Source organism: Bos indicus x Bos taurus, chromosome 29 (assembly GCF_003369695.1).
Source record: "Bos indicus x Bos taurus breed Angus x Brahman F1 hybrid chromosome 29, Bos_hybrid_MaternalHap_v2.0, whole genome shotgun sequence".
Taxonomy (NCBI): Eukaryota; Metazoa; Chordata; class Mammalia; order Artiodactyla; family Bovidae; genus Bos; species Bos indicus x Bos taurus.
Genome location: NC_040104.1, coordinates 1,723,615 through 1,740,178, shown reverse-complemented (window position 1 = coordinate 1,740,178; position 16,564 = coordinate 1,723,615). Strand labels below are relative to the sequence as shown.

Genomic DNA, 16,564 nt, shown 5'->3' with positions numbered 1-16,564 from the left:
CCTGGGTCAGGAAGAGCCCCTGCAGAAGGGAATGGCAAACCCACTCCAGTATTCTTGCCTAGAGAAGTCCATGGGCAGAGGAGCTCGGGCAGCTACAGTCCATGAGATCGCAGAGTCAGACACGGCTGAGCAACCAACACACAACCAGGGAGCATGCATCTGGAAATTGTTGTAAGGACCTAGGAAATCTGAACTCATCAGTAAACAGGCGGCCAACTAAGAGCTATAAAATCCTATCCTAGGAAAAGGCACAGGGCCCAGAGAGTTTTATGGGCAAGTTTTTTTTCTTCAGTGTTCAAGATCAGCCCTCTACTGTACAAGACCTTTCAAGCTCAGAAGATGAACACCATTATGATTCATTTTCTGTGTTCACATAACCCTGATACTCAATCAGGAGAGCACACAGAAAAAGGAAAAACCACAGACCGAGTTCACATGTGAAGATAGACACAAAAATTGTAAATAAAGGAGTGAGCAAATTAAATCCAGCAGTGTATTGAATTAGAGTAATAATACACCCTGGCCAAGTAGAGTTTACTTCCAGGAATGCAAGGATGACTCAACATTAGGAAATCCATTAATATCATTGTGTTAATAGGCCATATGATAGAAAAGAGAGGGAAAGCCATACAGTAATATATTAATAGATAAGCGCCCAAACATGTTCCATAACGTTTAAAATGCACTCCCCATTATGAAACTTGTTTACCAGGGAAGGCATAGACAGGAATTTCCTTAACACCAGGGAAGAAGCTCGTGTCCTCCGCCTGCTGCCTCTTCCCACCCTGCTAGCCCATCATCCTCTGAAATCAGCACACCACCATCCACGCAGCCAAATTCAATGTTTTTAATAAGCTGTGGCCTGTCGGGCGCTTTCGCTGCCACTGCCCTCTACTCTCCCCACCCTGTCCTGAAACCCCTCTCGGTTACACTTCTTGTGTGAAGCAGTCAGTCTCTAACAAACCAGCCCCCTTGCAGATAACAGTCAGAAACCTTGGACAGCAAGCAATCAAACAAGCGGAAAACTACCCAGGGGCTCCAGAGAGTTAGCAAAAAGCAGGTCGTTTTGGAAGGGCAGTCATAGCTCAGGCATCCTGAACCCCAATCTTTGTGGCTTGAGGAACCAGGAGAAGGAGCCTGGGGCCATCAAGGTTGCTGAAGAGCGAGGCAGGAATCTTAGAAAGAGCCACAGAAGGGGACGTTACAGACTTTATGTATAAACTCTGCTCACGTTCCTGGCCCGAGGCGTCTCTGCAACACCAAGTGTGAGACACAAGTCAAGATGACATGACATGCCTGAGGGTTGAGGAACAGGTGTTTCCTCTCAGGGGAAAGACATTAACTGAGGCCAGCTCTGAGGTCACTCAGACACTGGACTGATCAGATACAGAATTTAAAAGAGCTAGGATAACGATGCCTGTGGAGATAAAGGAAAACACAGGGGCATGAATGAAAAGATGGGAAATTTCAGCACATAGAAAATGCTAGAAACATCTAAGTGGACCGGGAGGGCAGAAAAATACAGCATCTGAGATTAAAAAACAAAATCACTGGAAGATATTAGTGGCAGAATGGAGATGACGAGAGAATCTGTGAACTTGAAGATAGGCCGGGAGACTTTATCCAAGGTGAAGCAGAAGCAAAAAAAGAAAATTTGTTTTTTAAAGAACAGAAACTCAAGATCAAATGAATGACATTAAAAAGTCTAACACACAGGTGACTGAACGGAGAAGGCAATGGCACCCGACTCCAGTACTCTTGCCTGGAAAATCCCATAGACAGAGGAGCCTGGTGGGCTGCGGTCCATGGGGTCGCTAAGAGTCAGACACGACTGAGCGACTTCACTTTCACTTTTCACCTTCATGCATTGGAGAAGGAAATGGCAGCCCACTCCAGTGTTCTTGCCTGGAGAATCCCAGGGGTGGGGGAGCCTGCTGGGCTGCCTTCTATGGGGTCGCACAGAGTCGGACATGACTGAAGCGACTTAGCAGCAGCAGCAGGGGAGAAGCAAGAGAACGGGGGAGAAAAATATTGGAGAAACAATGGCTAAAATCTGCCAAGAAGTCCGGCAAAACCCAGAGAGGATCAATTTGAAGCAAACTGTGCCTGGGTTCATCAAAGTGAAAAGGCTGAACACGAAAATTCAAAAAGGCAGGTTTGAAAGGAGGACGCATCGCATTACCAGGAACAGTGTGCTAAAGGTGGCAGGCTTCTCAAGAGAAAGGCGGAGGCCAGGTGAGAGGATGAGACGCTGAGAGAGGCTGAGGTCACTCAAACTGGCCTCGGGCGGCCCCTCTGTGCTCGGTGCCCCTCTGGGCATCTCCCACATGCAGGGCCTGGGAGCTGGCAGCGGTGCAGGGCAGAGGGGAGCAGGCGTGCGTCCCTTCCATGGGCCACGGGACAGGCGGTGCCCTTCCGGGCCTGGAAGGAGGCGTGACAAGTCCCTTCCATGGGCCACGGGACAGGCGGTGCCCTTCCCGGGCCTGGAAGGAGGCGTGACAAGTCCCTTCCATGGGCCACGGGACAGGCGGTGCCCTTCCGGGCCTGGAAGGAGGCGTGACAAGGAACAGCAGGGATGCCTGTGGCAGGCGTGGGCCAGGTCGGTGCCAAGGTCGGTGCCAAGTCTGTTCTCTCAACTGGACCGGGCCCTCCCATGCAGGTGGGGTCTCTCAGGCCAAGGACGTCTGAGAGATGCCTTGAGCGCAGTGTCAAGGGCTAGGCACCCCATCCTGCGGGCGATAGGGACCTTGCCGGTGAGAACCACTTTCGGGGGCAACTGAAGAAAAGCGGCTGCTTTGGGCCTGGCACCTCTGGAGCATGCACCTCCCGGCCCAGCCTGGCCTGGGGCTCCTGGGGAAGGAAGCCCGAGGGGCCTCAGGCCCCCTAATCCTGGTCACTCCCGCCCACCGCGAGCTTTGTGGAAGCCTCCCCAGCACCCCAGGATTTCAGGCCTGCTTCCCTGTGACACTCGAGGAAGATCGTACCTGAGGGTGCCCCAGACGAGGGATGTGGGGCCAGCCGTCCAGCATGGGCCGCAGTCTCCCTGCATGCTCTGCTTGCAATTAGCACAGAGGCCGGGCTCTTCTCCCAGCACTTCACCAGGGAGTCAAAAGAATTCCCAGAACCAAAGGAGTGCGGCCACTGCCAGGCTGGCAGGCAAGGCTCATGCAGCAGCAACAGCCGTGCAGGAGCTCAGGGTGGACAAAGGGGAGGTATGAGGGGTGCGGGGGACTCTGTCCTGAGAAGTTCACACCGGACTTGGGGGCAGCCAGAAACACATGGAGGAGAAGGATGGGCCATGGGAGCTCCAGGAATTGCACTCCTCCAGGTGAAGCTGGTCAAGGAGGGCTCCCTGGAAGAGGAGAGGATCATAGAAGGCCTTGAAGGCCGAGGACAATTGAATCAGGAGGGCGGACAGGCGGCGACGGTGGGGTGGATGCAAAGAGAAGAGGGAGGGGGCTGCAGATGCTCTCCCGCCAGATATCTTTATAGGAGGGGAGTTTGCCTGGGACAGGGGCCGGGGGGCGGCAGTTCAGGGGGGAGACTGGAGTGAGGGTCTCCCAGCCTGCTGGCCTCTGCTCTAAGAGGCAGCCGCAGAGCAGGCGCCTAGGCCGGCGGCCAGCAGCACTTGAGAACGCACTTGACAAAGTAGTAAACTTTATTAATCCCACGAAGCTGGACTCTGGAGTGTGTCTTGATACTCTGCGAACACAGCAGCGGGGCTCGAGGCAGCAGCCGGCACCCCCTGGAGACGCCCTCGCTGGGCGGCCTGAGTTCCAGGCTCAGGGACCACCAGCCCGCATGTGCTGGCTGTGCTCTCCAAGGAGAAGGACCGTCCTGTCACCTTGAGGGAAACAGCCTGTGGGGTCCGCTGCCGGCGATCCCCTTTGAACTTCCGAGCAGAATCTGGGGCACATGCACACGGCGGCGTTCCAGTCCCGAAAGAGCCCGAAGAGCCAGGCGGCGGCATTCCCGGACCTGAGTTTTCGCTCTCAACCCTGGAGAGCATGACCTTGGGTGCTCCTGCCTAACCTGGGGCCCGGCACGCCCCAGTGGCCACATACAGGGAAGTGTCCTCTGAGAGCCAGGCAGCCGGTGGCGTTTCCCCCCCAACTTTGCTTTGGAGCAACTTTAGATTTACAGCCAAAACTGCATGTGTGGTGGGGAGTTTCCCGAATCCACCTACGTTTACGTGGAATGAAGGGCGGCGAAGGTCCCAACCCAGCTCCTGGCGTCACCGGGTGTCGCCGAGGTTTCTGCTCCGTCCCCCTTCTGCTTGTTCATCATTTCTTTCATCTCCCTGGTGGAGGGGTTTTCAAAAAAACACAGTGCCTGGAGAGGCTGCTGATGGGGCTTCAGACCCCACAGTACAGCTCACTTTTGAGAACCCACCCCTGTCGAGTCTGGGCGCCGCATCAGAAAGGAAGCCCGAGCACACCTGAGAAGTCCGCTGAGTGACCCTCCCTCTCCCCAGAGACCGCGTCTCCACGGGCAACGGGATGATGCTGAGTGACAGCAGTCAGCTCCCAGCCACAGAGCTTTCCCAAGCCTGAAGCCACGCCACTCTTCCCACTAAACATGCTGTGTGCGGAAAAGCTTACTGACTTTTTTGTTTAAAAAGGTACCTTATGTTAATATGGAGTATCTTGTGACTTTGTATTCACTCAGAGTATTTTTAAAGATATTTCCACGTGGACCATTTTTTTTAAGTCTTTATTGAATTTGCTACAATGCTGTTTCTGTTTCATTCTTTTTTTTTTTTTTTTTTTTGGCTGCAAGGCATGCAGGATCTTAGTTCCCCGACCAGGAATCAAACCCACATCACTTGCGGTGGAAGGTGAAGTCTTAGCCACTGGATCACCAGAGAAATGCTTAGAATATTTTGTTTTTTAATTTTTAAAAATTCAACTATTTGAGAACATTTCCATGCGTTAGTGTTAACGTCTAATCCGGAAAATCTCAGGAGATGCCACTCTCTATCAACTAACAGTCTTTGGGATCCTCTATAATGTTCAAGAATGTCAAGGGGTACCGAGGCAAGAATAACGGGATATGGAGGTCCCAGGGCAGGGCTGGGGAGCAGCTCCGCGTTCACATCCGCTGTGTCTCATTTTCTCTGCGCGTTAAGACAGAGAGCACAGGCGCGAGGGACCCACACAGGCGGGCTGTGAGACGGTTTGTGCTGCATCGGCCCCTGACAGCCCTCAGATGAGGTTACGAGAAAACTTCGCAGAGTGTTCAGAGGCCCCTCTACCCCCCTGCCCACCACACACAACACACCCCCACCATTCACACCTTGCTCTCCGGGGAGAACTGGTCAACATCAGTGAACTCATATTGAGACATTGTTGTAGGTAATGACGTTCACACTTCCCACCAGGGCTCACCCTTGGAGTTGAGCATTCTTGGGCTTGGATAGACATATAAAGGTGGGTGCTCATGGTGACATCATCGTGGGGTCCCGAGAAATAGTCTCACTCCCCTGAAAATCCTCCAGCTCTGCCTGCCCATCCCCCACCCGCCCTAAACCCCCGCAGCCGCTGAGCCTTTCACTGTCTCCGTTGTCCCGCCTTTTCCAGAATGTCACGTGGTCTGGCTCAGACCACGCGTGGCCTTCTCAGACCAGCTTCTCCCCCGCAGTCGTGCACATTCACGTTTCCTCCATGTCTTTCGTGACCTGATAGCTCATTTCTCCATATTACTGAGTAATAACAGTCCATTGTCCTGAAGGCCCAGTTTATTCATCTACTTGCCCGTGAAAGGGCATCTTGGCTGCTCCTGCATCTGATGATTCTGTGCCCATGAGAGGGCATCTTGGCTGCTTCTGCATCTGATGATTCTGTGTAAAGCTGCTTTATGTCAATCTCTGTGTGCAGCTTTTCTTGTAAATGTAGCTTTTCTTTTTAATCCAGTTTCATTTCAAATGGCTTGTGAGTTTCCTCAAGAGTTTTGAAGGTAATTCCTCTTTGGCCCCTTTCCGGGAGGACTTGGTAGGGCACACTCTGTTGCTGTAACTTCCCAGTGTTCTCTGTGGTCTGAGGCTCTCTGCGTGAACACCCGGGTCTATCCCAGGTCCTATCTGTCCCCGCCGGGCGACAGCTCCATCCTGGTGTCAGTGGCACCCCGTCCTAAATCTGGTTTCCCTGTGACATGTTCTCACGTCTTGCCGGCTAAACCTTGCTCTGCCCTGCTATTGAAGGCATGCCCATTAAACTCGCCTCTTACGTAAGTGTCCATCGACAGAGGAACGGATGGAAAAGGTGTGGTACTACATACAACGGAATATTACTCAGCTGTGGGAAAGAAGGAAAGGATGCCATTGGCAGCAAGGTGGGCGGGCCCAGAGCGCATCGTATTGAGTGAAGTCAGACAGAGAAAGACAGATACCATAGGATATCGCTTCCATCATGTTGAGTGAAGTCAGACAGAGAAGGACAGATACCATAGGATATCGCTTCTATGCAGACTGCGGAAAGAAATGATACAAATGAACTTACTTACAAAACAGAAACAGACTCTCAGATTTAGAGAGTGAATTTACAGTCATCAGCGCGTAGGGCTGGGGGAGGGAGCCTTCGGGAATGGGGTAGGCATGTGCTCACTGCTGCTGCTACTTAGGGTCTCAGTCGTGTCCGTCTCTGCGACCCTGTGGACCCTAGCCCGCCAGGCTCCTCTGTCCACGGAATTCTCCAGCCAAGAAAACTAGAGAGATTTGCCATGCCCTCCTGCAGGGGATCTTCCCAACCCAGGGATCAAACCTGGGTCTCCTGCATTGCAGGCAGATTCTTTACCACTGAGCCACCAGAGAAGCCCCCCTGTACACACTACTATATGTAAACACCCAACAAGGACCTACTGCATACACAAGGAACTCTGCTCAGTATCACGGAACAACCTAAATGGGGAAAGAATTTGAAAAAGAATAAGATACGTGTATATGTATAACGGAGTCCTACACCTGAAAGTATCAGCTCTGGAAGTCAACCACACTCAGATATCAAATCAAGTTTCATTTTATTTTTTAAAGTCACCTCTTATTCTGCTCACAGCGGGCATGGACAGGGAGGCTATCGTGAACCCTGACCCGCCAGGAAATGCAGGAAGCCTGCTCCCCAGCTCCAGGCCTCCTGGCTGCCCCAGGAGCTCGCTCTGTCTGGGGAGAAGCCCGCTGGACGAGACGCTGGCTCTCAGGCCCCGGCAGGCCGGGCCGCACCTTCAGGCACTGAGCCCTGAGGCCGAATCTCTCATCCGGGTAAGCTTTCTTGCTGTGGCTCTTTGGGGGGAGCGTAGCAGATGCTGGTGGGCGCCTGGCCGCTCACACTCAGGGCCTGTCCCCGAGAGTGGCCGGCTCAGAACCTCCTCGTCTGCCCCGAGCGCCTGCCGCATGCCGACCAGGGTGTCCCAGCCATGCTGTCCCCACCACCCCCAAGCCCGCGTCTCAACGGGGCTTTGAGAGGGGCTCTCTGCAGAGCCCAGCCTGCTCTGGGCCTCTCTAGGCAAGCTTCCCTTTCAGTGCTCTGCTGACAGGGAGCTCACTCCTGCCCCAGGCTGACAGGGCTCCACTAGCCCCTGACCCTGGATCTCCTCCTGGGACCACCTCGCCTCCCCTTCACATCAGGCGGGGGCCTCTCTCATGGCGGTGCCTTGCGGGGCAGCACACATTTCCTCTCGGATCATCCCCACTTTCAACCGAACTCCACAGACAGGCCCCAGGAGGACCCCAGGGCTGGGAGGGGGCACCCTTCTTCCTGGCCCAGAATCTAATCCAGCCATGGGGCAGCAGGCAGGAAGGGGTGCAGGTGACCCCTGCTGGCTTGCAGGATGCCCGCCAGCATCCCTGCCCCCTCACCCCCACGGAGCCCCGCTCACACTCACGTGTCCTCTAGGGGGTCAGGCAGCCCACATGGAGTAACTGAGCTCCACCGTGGTGGGGGGCCATGTGCCGGAGCCCCAATCCTTGGACACCCCATCTCCCTGGCCCGGGGGTCAGAGGCCAGGGGTCTCCCTTGAGGGGTCTCCCTTGAGGGTTTCCTTGAGGATGCAGGCAGCCCACCCAGCCGGGCTTCTGGCTCCAGCCAGCCCATGCTCCTGGGGACCCCAGCCCAGCCCTCACATTTGGGGAAAACCAGTCACTTCCTGTTTGTGTACACAGTCCGCTTGCTTCCCGCGAGTAGTGGAGGGTCGGCGCGCCAGGGAGCTGGGCGTCCCAGTCCTCATGGGCCCGCTGCTCTGAGGAGAAACTTAATCACTTTGTTTTCTTGGTTTAGGTTTTACTTTTTAATAATAATAAAAAAAATGACCCCGCTCGGCTCTGGCCCCAGGCCCTGTGACGTTCCCTGCACAACAGGCGTCACTTTTAAACGCTTGGCCTGCAGGCAGCTCAGGGCCAGGTCTCTGAGGGCGAGAGGTGGAGCCCAGGACTGGATCCGTGCTGGGAAGGCTGGGGGGCAAGGCTGGGGGGGCCAACCTCCCCATCCTGTTGCCCGGTCAGGAGGGCCCCGCAAGGCTCGGACCCTCCCCAGGCTTTGGCCCTCAAATGGCAGGTGGGCTGGGCAGGGAGAGGCCTGGGGACCTGCCTACCAAGATGGCACGGGACGGGGGCCGGGCACAGGGGCCACCCCAGAACCCTCTCAGCCCCACTAACAGAGCTCACAGCACGCCCTGTTCCCAGCATTGAGCTCACCCCAAGGAGGAGAGAGCTGAGCCATCTCTGGACAGGGGCAGTCGGGGGAAGCAACCTTGGTGGCTGACGGGAGGCACAGTGGGCTTGGGCTGGGGAGTGAGAGCTGGTCTGCCAGCAGGAAGGGCCACGGAGGGAGATGGGGCTGCAGGGGAAAGAGGGGGAGAGCGGAGGTGTTTGAGATGCTTCTTCGGGAGGAAGGAAGGAAGGAAGGAGCCGCAGGCACAGAGCCCTGGCTGTGTGGCAAGGTGACTCCAGTCATCAGGAGAGCCGGCTGCAGTGCCCACCACTCGCCTCACCCACTCTGCCTCACCTGGTGAGGACCCCACAAAGGACTCCTTCCCTCCTGAAGCTGGACATTCGCTCAGCGGTGAGACCAGAAGGGCCCCACATGCACGCAGCTTGCAGTGTGACGGGGTGGTGGAGAGGCAATCCTGAGAGACAGGCGAGCAGGTGACAGGGGCCCGGCCGCTGACCGGAGCCAGCAAGGAGATGCAGCATTGCCCCAGGCAACCAGGACCTGTCAGGGCAGAGGGGAGGGCAGGGCTGAGCCCTGCCACGGGGCGTGGAGAGTGAAGGGGTTCCAGGAGCCTCGAGGTGGGCAGGCCCTCTCCGTGTGGGGGTCTTCATCTCAGGAGCAGAGCACGGTGCAGGAGGGGGGCCTGGAGCGTTTGAGAAATGGCAGAACAAGTGCGTCTGCATCTTCTGAAGGGCTGGGTCTGCACATGTGGGTGAGGGTGAGGAGGTCAAAGAGAGCATTCTGAGTACCCAACCCACAGGCAACTTCCAGAGGTTTAAGAAGCTGCAGCAGCGGCGGAGGCGTGCGGCCAGAGCAGGTAGCTGGAGAGAACAGAAATGGGAGGTCACGGCCGAGAGGCTGGGCATGAAGCATCCATGTGCCGGCCTGTGCATCTACCCCCATCCACCCCCCATCCACCCACCCATCCACCCATCCCTCCATCCATCTACCCCCAATCCATCCACCCATCCATCCACCCATCCCTCCATCCACTCACCCCCATCCATCTATCCATCCATCCGTCCATCCGTCCACCCACCCCCCATCCATCCACCCATCCATCCACCCATCCCTCCATCCACTCACCCCCATCCATCTATCCATCCATCCGTCCATCCGTCCACCCACCCCCCATCCATCCATCCGTCCATTCATCCACCACCCATCCATCCACCGATCCATCCGTCCATCCACCCCCCATCCATCCACCCATCCGTTCATCAATCCACCTATCTATCCACACATCCCTCCATCCACTCACCCCCATCCATCTATCCATCCATCCGTCCATCCATCCACCCACCCATCCACCCACCCACCCATCCATCCATCCATCCGTTCATCCATCCATCCATCCATCCATCCGTTCATCCATCCATCCATCCATCCATCCGTTCATCCATCCATCCATCCATCCACTCACCCACCCATCCATCTATCCATCCACGCACTTCCCACACCCCCATCCATCCATCTGTCCATTCATCCATCCACCCATCTACCCCCCATCCATCCATCCACCCATCCATCCGCCCATCCACCCCCAATCCATCCACCCATCCATCCACCCATCCCTCCATCCACTCACCCCCATCCATCTATCCATCCATCCGTCCATCCACCCACCAACCCCCCCATCCATCCATCCATCCATCCACCCCCCATCCATCCACCCATCCATTCATCAATCCACCCATCCATCCACCCATCCCTCCATCCACTCACCTCCATCCATCTATCCATCCATCTATCCATCCACCCACCTCCCACACCCCCATCCATCCATCCGTTCATCCATCCACCCATCCATCCACCCATCCATCCATCCATCCATCCACCCACCCACCCATCCGTCTATCCATCCATCTATCCATCCACACACACTTCCCACACCCCCATCCATCCATCCGTCCATTCATCCATCCACCCATCCATCCACCCATCCATCTATACCTCCATCCATCCACCCATCCATCCAACCATCCACCCATCCACCCATCCATCCATCCATCCATCCATCCATCCATCCACCCGTCCATCCATCCATCCATCCACCTGTCCATCCATCCACCCATCCACCCATCCATCCACCCATCCACCCACCCATCCACCCATCCATCCACCCATCCATCCAACCATCCACCCATCCATCCACCCATCCATCCATCCACCCATCCACCCATCCATCCACCCACCCATCCATCCACCCACCCATCCATCCATCCATCCATCCACCCGTCCATCCATCCACCCATCCATCCACCCACCCATCCATCCACCCACCCATCCATCCATCCATCCATCCACCCATCCATCCATCCACCCATCCATCCGTCCATCCATCCACCCATCCATCCATCCATCCACCCACCCCCATCCATCCATCCGTCCATTCATCCACCACCCATGCATCTGCCCATCCACCTGTCCATTCAGCACCAAGTGCTCCATGGACCTCTGGGATAAGACTGAGCAGCGCCTCGAGCTTCAGGTGCCAAGCCCCGCGTGGGAGCGATGTGGCTCCTCAGGGGGGTGGTGGTCAAGGAGGGGGCCATGAGGCCACCTGGGTAGGGAGCGGGGCTTGGAGAACTGGCCTGGGAGGCTCTGAGAAGGATGAGGCAGGGGCTAGTGGAGGGTCTGATCTCAGTGTCAGAGGATGCTGAGTCAACAGCCCGAAGGGGCCGGGGCCAAAGCCAGGCGCGGGGGGCTTGGCGAAGGAGGCCGAGGCGATCAGTCTCAAGGGGCTGGAGGTGGGGCTGAGGGCCTTTGCCAGGGGCTGGAGGTGTCCAGGAAGGATGCATCCCAGGTACTTTTGGAGCCCCTGGAGGGATATGATTGCCCTGACGGAGTGAAGGAGGGGCCACGACGCAGCAGGATCTGAGAGGCCCAGGCGGGGCGCGGGGCCGACACGGGACTGGACCCGGGACGTCGATGAAAGAGGCCTGGAGGTAGATAGTGCTGCTGGGTGGGCCCTGGGCAGGTGACCTGGGGAAGGGGCTTCTTCCTGCCTGCTGTTTTAGCTCCATCCCACCCACCCGGGCATGGTACCCGCTTCGGGCCAGCCTGGAGATGTTTGCAGGAACTCTTAGTGTCTCCCTCCTTGATGGCCCCACGTCCTGGCCGCCACACCAGTGAGGGCTGGCCCCAGGCCCCAGACTCCTGGCCAGCAGGGCTGGCCCATGCCCTGCCCAGAGCAGAGGCGGGTGGAGAGCGGGTGCGGAAAGAGGGGACCTGAGGAGGCAGCCCTTGGGCTGGGCCTCGGGAGTGAGGCTCCAAGGTGTGCTTTGGCCCCCGGGGTGAATCGGCTCAGCTATTTTCTGTGTTAAGAAATGGGCCGGGATGGGGGCGGTGGGGGGAGGCGGGAAGTGCTCTGTGTTTCCACTGCAGGCACAGAGCAATTCGGTCATTCGTTTTCATTCCAGTATCTGGAAAACAGCTGATTCTGGAAACCTAAGACTTCCCTGGGCAAGGAGCACTGAGGAGGAGGGCGCCCCACAGGCCGGGGTGTGAGCTCAGGCCCAGGGAGGCCTGATCCCTGCTTGGAGGGGTGCTGCGTCTGGGTCTGGAGGGGAGAGCCCCACACCCACCGAGCCCGTCCCACCCACGAAGCCCAGCCAGGTTTCTATAGCACCGGTGAGCCTGACACCGGGACTCTGGAAACTTGGTGGGTTAATCTGGGCGCTAATCCTAGCAACAGGCTGGGCCTGCAGCTGCTTGTCTCCTGGGGCCGCTGAGCCAGGCCTGAGACCCTCCTGCAAGGGGCCTGGTCACACCGAGCCCGGCTCTCTGGGTCTCAGCACTGGGTGGAGCCACCCCAGGACCAAGGCCTGCCTGGGCACCCTTCCTGGGCCCCCTCTGGGCTGCCGAGGGTCCCCGAGGATGCCCTTACCTCAAGGTTGCCAGGGTCAGAGGAGATTAGCAGGTGCTAGACACCGTGCGGCTCCCTGCGGCGAGCAGGAGGAACCCAGGGGCTGCTGGGCAGGCTCTGGGACCCTGGCCCTGGGTCTGCCTGGTCACCAAAGACTAAAGGAGGGACAGCTCTGGAAGCCTTGACCAGGGAGCCTGCTGCACGTGTGTGTGTGTGTGTGTGTGTTACGTGTTGTGCGTGTTGTGTGTGTGTGTGGTGTGTGTGTGTATGTGTGTGTGTGGTGTGTGCACACCAGTGTGGGAGGGGCTGCTCCTCTGTATCTCTGCCAGTCTGCCTTACGGTCCGGTGGTACATGTCTAGCCACCATCCATCCCTCCATCCACCATCCATCCATCATCCACCATCCATCCATCCATCCACATCCATCCCTCCATCCACCATCCACCATCCATCCATCATCCACCATCCATCCATCATCCAGCCATCATCCATCAGCCATCCCTCCATCCACCCTCCATCCACCATCCATCATCCATCCATCCACCATCCATCCACCATCCCTCCATCAACCATCCATCCATCATCCCTCCATCCACCATCCATCCATCATCCTCCATCCATCCACTATCCATCCACCATCCATCCCTCCATCCACCATCCACCATCCATCCATCATCCATCATCCTCCATCCACCATCCATCCATCCACCATCCATCCATCATCCTCCATCCCTCCATCATCCATCATCACCATCCATCCCTCCCTCCACCCTCCATCCACCATCCACGACCCATCCTCTCACTCACTGATTCGATAACAGCCCAGAAGTGTCGTCCGTACCCGTGGGCTGGCTGTGTCACCTAGGCAGCAGCTGAAAGGGGCTGAAAGGATCGCCCCTCTGTGGCCCCCACCTTGGGGCTGGAGTCTTGGACTCCTCACTCTGCCCTCCTGGACCCTCCCAGACCAGCCAGCCTGGTTCACAGGTGGACCTCACTCTGCCTGGGGCTTGGCCTCTGCCTGGATGGGGGATGAGGTCCTGAGTCCTGGATCTCACAGGGCAGGGCCCTCTTTCCTGGGGGTTGCGGGCACAGCCTCCCAGCGACACGGAGGTGGGGCGGGCCCGGCAGCCTCTGCGCAGGTCCGGGAGATTCGCAGCTGAGTGATGGATCCTAGGAGCCGCTGTCGGACGCCGTGGATGAGGGGCTGACGTGGTTTTCCCCTCCCCACCTTCCGTCCTCTTCTGGCCTTTGGGTCAGGCCTGGACTCTACCCCATGGCCAGTCTCCTCTCTTGCCAGCTGGTGGTCTCTGGGAGGGAGGCAGAGTCCAGGCTGGCCGTGGCGGGGGAGAGGCGGGGAACCGGGGAAGGGCCAGCAATAGGAAGGGGACGGAGGAGAGAGAAGGGGGCTGTTGGGCCTTCAGATGAGTGACCTGAAGGAAACGGACATGGAGAAGGGACCAAGGAGAGCTCCAGGCAGTGTGGGGGAGCCCCAAGTCCTCCCCAGGCCCTGCAGAGAGGCTGGTCCCTCCCTAAGCCTGCGGGCAGCCAGGGCAGCCGGAGCCCGGCCGGGAGCCATACCCAGGGGAGCAGCACCTTTTCCACCGCCGGGCCCTTTTTCTGCTTTCCAGCCCCCCAACCCCCAGCTCCCTGGCGTCCAGCCCCGAGAGCCCCGGCACCCTGTCAGAGGTGGAGGCGGCCTGGGTGGAGCAGGGCGGTGGAGGGCAAGGATCAGGCCAGGCCCATTGTTTAGAAACGAAGGAACTGACTTCAGCCCCGGGAGCAGGGCCTCCCACCCCACCCGGGCTTCCTGCTCCCCAGGCGGCCAGAGTGGACTTTGTCCACCTTATTTGGGGATTGAGAAGCTGCACGGCGTGCGCGTCCCTGCAGTCCACAGCCTCAGGGTGGAGGGTACCTCTCCAGTCACTCTCTGTGACTCAGACTTACAGCCTTTTGAGCAGAGAAAGTGCTAATCGAGTATCCATTCGATCCTCCATTCAGCTGTCCATCTACCCTTCCAGGTATCCACCAACCCCTCATCCACCCACCTAGCCATTCACATGTCCACAGCTGTCCCCTCTTCTACACTCACCCCTCCAACCATGCGTCCACCCCTCCATTCACCATCTACCATCCATCCATTCACCCATCCACCCACCCACCCATCCATCCATTCATCCCTCTGTCCATCCACCAGCCACTACTGATCCGCCATCCAGCCATCCATCCAGCCATCTACCCACTCCTCTACTATATCCTTATCCATTCTCCCATCCATCCGTCCATCCATCCACCGCCCACCCATCCAACTCGTAACCTAACAATTTTGTAGCATCTTGGTTTGATCATTGGAAGCTCAATGCCAAGAAAACATTTTGAATAAATTCCCCGGCCAAGAAGCAAAATGCTGCCTCACTATGTCCCTTTCATCTGTGGCTTGTAGAATTTGAACTATTGTGAGTCATGTCTGGGACCAGGGCTAGGACACAGGGCTGTGCCGTCAAGACTTTCCATTTTCCATGATGCAGATGACAGAAACGTACGTGGGCACCAATGGGGCCAAGGTCCCGGTGGGCAGGGTCTTTCCTAGTTCTGCATGACTTCGAAGAAGCACCTCATTCCTCTGGTCTTGGCTGACTCTTTGTTATACTGAGTTGCCAAGACTTCTGTGAGGGTCAGTGGGGAGCAAGAATCTTCCTGATTGAGCAATTTCAGTGTCCCCAGCAGAGGCTGGGATGGTGAAACCAAGGCTGTCCACAGAGATGGCTGACACGGGGGCCCTGTTTCTGGGATTCCAGGCTCTAGCAGACGGTGCCTAACCCTTGGGCCTATCAGATGCATTAAGGGGAGAAACGAGCTTTGGATGGTAGGTAGGGGGCCGTAAGTCCACTTTAAGTCTGGTTTCCCAGCACAAGTGCTCATGGGCCCTGTCTTAACTCTCAAGAATCCTGGTTGTTTAATTATATTGTCATTAACTGGGCATATGACCAATTAATTACATGGTCCCAGTCCTGAGTGCTCATCTTATTTGAATAGGGTTTTGAAGGATGAATAGGAGTTCTCCATGCGGAGGCTGGAAGGACTTTCGGAAAAAAGAGCAGAGGTGAGAGGGAGGCCCTGCCTGGCATTTTGGGTTTGTAGAGAGCCTGATGTGGCTAGAGCCAGCGTGCAGCTTATGTCCAGGCTGGAACTGGTTGTACTGGTGACTGGAGAGGGAGGGAGTGGTGAGTGGAGCCCGAGGGTCTCTCAGGTCAAAATGTTGAATGTGACTGGGAGCCCATGGGTGCCAGGGTGTGGGCCAAGATCGGGTTCCTGGAGGAGTGGGTGAGGGCTGGCCGGTCAGAGCAGCTGGCTCTGTTAGGTGGGCAGGGGTGAGAGTGGGTGCCCTGAAATGGCTGTCAGAGGGAAGCTTCCCAGAGGGAAGGCGGTGAACCCAGGACCTCCGCTCCGAGTTCCACACGTCCCTTGCTGGACGTTTGGCCCTCGAAGGCTCCCCTCTGGTGAGCAGTGGATTTGGAAATCCCCCCAAGTCTGCCGGCTGAGCACCCTCTGCTCTCAGTCTGGCCTGAGCCCAGCTCTCAGGCCCCAAACCCCAGCAGCCTCCGCTGACCCTCCAGCCCACCCTGCTATCTGCAGCCCCGTCGCCCTGTCCCACGCTCTTGCCCTCTTGGAGCAGAGCTCTGAAAGCCCCTGGTCACTGGTCTCTGACCCCTGACTCTCAGGCCCCATTCAGTGACCACAGGCTGTTCAAGGGGACCCCTGACCTGTGGTCTGAGGCTCCCTGGCCCTCATCCTGGATTCGGGCCTCAGCAGAGCGCGTGGGGCTGGCAGACCCCACGGGAGCAGGTGGGGCCTGGTTGAGGTTCCGGGCTGGAGCCGGCTGGGAGATGGGCCGGTGGCGCCTGCCTCCCAGGCAGGGCGGGCTTCCTGTCTTCCACTTGCCCCGGGAAGTGACCCCTGCTGCCCCCAGCAGCTAGTGACGTCAGCGTCTGGGGTGACC

At 57.4% G+C, this 16,564-nt stretch overlaps 1 long non-coding RNA gene across 1 annotated transcript; it reads right to left on the bottom strand.

The window, feature by feature from the left end:
• Positions 1–8,262: 8,262 nt before the first annotated feature.
• LOC113886403 lies at positions 8,263–14,729 on the bottom strand. The gene is made up of 2 exons (XR_003509435.1): positions 13,375–14,729; positions 8,263–9,520 (listed from the first exon to the last, which is right to left on the bottom strand). It is a non-coding gene; the product is annotated as an uncharacterized LOC113886403 (long non-coding RNA).
• Between the last annotated feature and the right edge of the window lie 1,835 nt (positions 14,730–16,564).